Below are 2,995 nucleotides of genomic sequence, written 5' to 3'. Positions count from 1 at the left end.
TGTTCAGCTTGCAAATGGCCATCGGCATACCAATGTTCTCCTTGTCCGGAAAGAGAGAAAAGGTAGTACCATTCCTGGCCAGCTCATCTGCAATACAATTGCCTGCAATGTTTTGGTGACCCGGGACCCATATTAGGTATATTTTAAGCTGCAAAGCCATCTCATGTAGAGATTTGCGGCAGTTTGATATGGTTTGAGAGTTTCTATTGGTCGAGATAATTGACCTGATAGCCTCTTGACTAGCACTGTTTACCCATTTCCTTTGACAGTTTGCATCGCTTAGGAGCATCAAAGCTTCATTTATATCATATACTTCCGTTTGGAAAACACTGATGTTAAGTTGGTCGGAGTATATAAATTCTCCGACTTGATTATTTAATTTGGAGCCGTCAGTGTAGAAATTGACTGCCTCTATAAGGCCCGGTAGACCTTGCTCCCAGTCTTCTCTGGTTGGAAGCAATGCTTCAAAGGGTGTGTGGCTGTATTCAATTGGTTCCGATAGATCAATTTTAGGTGGGATCGTTTTGTCTTGCTGGAGTATCTTGGCATGACCATATGTTTTGGATTTCCATTGCCATAAGTCCCTCATTCGATCCGCGTCTATCTTGGCCCGCTCCATGCCGGCTAAGTCCAGGCAGGGTTCAGAATATCATTTAGCGCCTCGATGGGGGTGGTGCGAAGGGCTCCGCTTATGCATAAGGATGTCATTCGTTGATCATTGTTATGGTTTGCTGTGGTTGTCTTTTTCATTAGCGCAGGCTACCATATTGACACTCCGTAGAGTAGAATAGGCTTGACTATCGCTGTGTGTATCCAGGTGACGATTTTCGTTCTGATGGCTTTTTTTCAGGAATAGAGGGCAATTGTCGCCTTTCTCGTTCTCTCTTGGCTGTTTAGTCTCGATGTCAGACGCTTATCTAGTACAGACAGAGAGCAGTTATTTAATGTTGGTGGGTTTAGTTGAGGAACCTTGTATCTGTTTGTGATCAGCTCCGTTTTCGAGGGTTTTACCCCTAGACCTCTTTAGGTTCCTAGGGTGAAGTTTACCATTCTGCTCATCAGCAATTTATGGATTAGCTTCACGACTTGAACCTCAACACCCAGGTCAGTGAGGGGTTCGGTTATGGCTGCAGGGAGAACATTGTTGAAAGCGCCCTCTATGTCCAGAAATGCAACTAGTGCGTATTCCTTGTGGTTGAGTGACTTTTCGATTTGGCTGACTACCGCGTGTAGAGCTGATTCGGTGGACTTGCCCTTTGAGTATGCATGTTGTGCTGCTGATAATTGTTTTGAGTCCATGACTGACCTGATGTACAGTTCAATCAGTCGTTCAAAACTCTTAAGTAGAAAGGATATCAGACTTATAGGCCTGAAATCTTTATCGTCGTGTGCAAGGCCTTGCCCGCTTTGGGTATAAAGACTGCCTTTGTTGATGTTGATGGCAATGTTCCTATCTTAAGTATTGTGCGGAAAATTTTCTTTAGCCAGTTGACGGCGAGTTGACCAGCATTTTGGATGTGCGCAGGGGAGAGATGATCAGATCCTGCTGATTTGAAGGGTTTAAAACTGTTTACGGCCCATCCTGTGTTGAGTTTTGAAAGAAGAGTTTCTAGGTCGATGCTTGAACCAGACTGATTTTCTGGAAGTCGTTCCACCGGGAGACTACCCGGAAAGTGGGAGTCTAGAAGTAGGCTTAGGGTCTCCTTACTAGAGTCTGATCATAAGCCATCTGGCTTTTTAAGGTATCCCAAGGAAGCGGTTGTTTTGCAGAGGATCTTCCTAAGCAGAAGGTCTGCCAATCTGATCGTTTTCCTTTTCTTATGGCCTTCTTGTAGGAGGCTAGTTCCAACCTATATTGTAGCCATTGTAGAATAGGAGGGTCTAATGATAAAGTAGTTTTTATGAATCTATGGTCTGAAAAGGAGTGCTCCCTTGAGACTTCCCAATTTCGGACTTTTTTTTAGCAGATTGTCTGACATCAAGGTAAGGTCAATGACCGTTTTGCTATTTTTTGTGATGAAGGTGGGGGTGTTACCCCTGTTGCATAGGAATATTTTAGGGCCAAGGATGAAATTAATAAGAGAGACTCACCCCTTGATGGGCTTCCCCACTGAGTGTGGTGAGCATTTGCGTCGCATCCGATTACCAGGCCTATAGAGCCTCGCTCTCTTCGACCAGTTTTCGGACCAGCTCGTCTGGGGGTCCTTCTTTTCGAAGGCCATGTGCGCTGAAGTCACCCTTATGGTAGCCGCTGAAAGCTCCAGGCTTGTACGGTGTTGTCTCCGTTGCTGTAATTATGAAGCAGAAATATGCAAAGGTACTGTTTGGCTAAAATGCAGTTTCGAATTTTACCACCTTTAGGGTCGAGTAGCAATTTGAATTCCTTGGTAATTATGAAGCAGAAATATGCAAAGGTACTGTTTGGCTAAAATGCAGTTTCGAATTTTACCACCTTTAGGGTCAAGTAGCAATTTGAATTCCTTGGTGCCTAGTCCAGAGACCTTGCCTCCAACGACCCAAAGTTCCTATACCAGCACTTGCTCTGCCCCACCGTCAGCCAGGCGGAGCAGCAGAGCAGCAGAGCAGCAGACGCTGCCTTACAATGATGGAGGTTCACTTGTAGTAGTTTTAATGGCATCTGCTACGTTTCCCCTTACCACCGTGACGTCGGCTTCCTCATCGTCATTGAGGTCGTCGTCTGCTACAGCCGGCTTCATCGCCTGCATCACTCTGCTTAGCCCTCCTCCGGCTGATGTTGGCTGGGGGAAGTCTTGGAGCAGTGCCATACACAAAATGGCCAGCTTCTCTTCGACTGCCTTCCATTGATTTTTGGGGATCCAGCCTCTGGGATTTCCCTCGTCCACCAGCCCAATTAAAAATGCTATCCCGCGTGATGTCCGCAAAAGACAGGTTTGGTTGGACCTTCGATCTCTTTGCCGCAGGTGCAGGCAATTCAAGAGATCGCTGCCTCTTCGGTTATGCGTTCTCCGCACTA

At 46.1% G+C, this 2,995-nt stretch overlaps 1 pseudogene; it reads right to left on the bottom strand.

Moving 5' to 3' along the window:
• Nucleotides 1–2,239: 2,239 nt before the first annotated feature.
• Nucleotides 2,240–2,638, bottom strand: LOC128263877 (uncharacterized; annotated as a pseudogene).
• Nucleotides 2,639–2,995: the final 357 nt, after the last annotated feature.

This window comes from Drosophila gunungcola, unplaced genomic scaffold (genome assembly GCF_025200985.1).
Source record: "Drosophila gunungcola strain Sukarami unplaced genomic scaffold, Dgunungcola_SK_2 000024F, whole genome shotgun sequence".
NCBI classification, from domain to species: domain Eukaryota; kingdom Metazoa; phylum Arthropoda; class Insecta; order Diptera; family Drosophilidae; genus Drosophila; species Drosophila gunungcola.
Note: the sequence above shows the minus strand (reverse complement) of the source record. Positions and strands in the feature narration are given on the sequence as shown.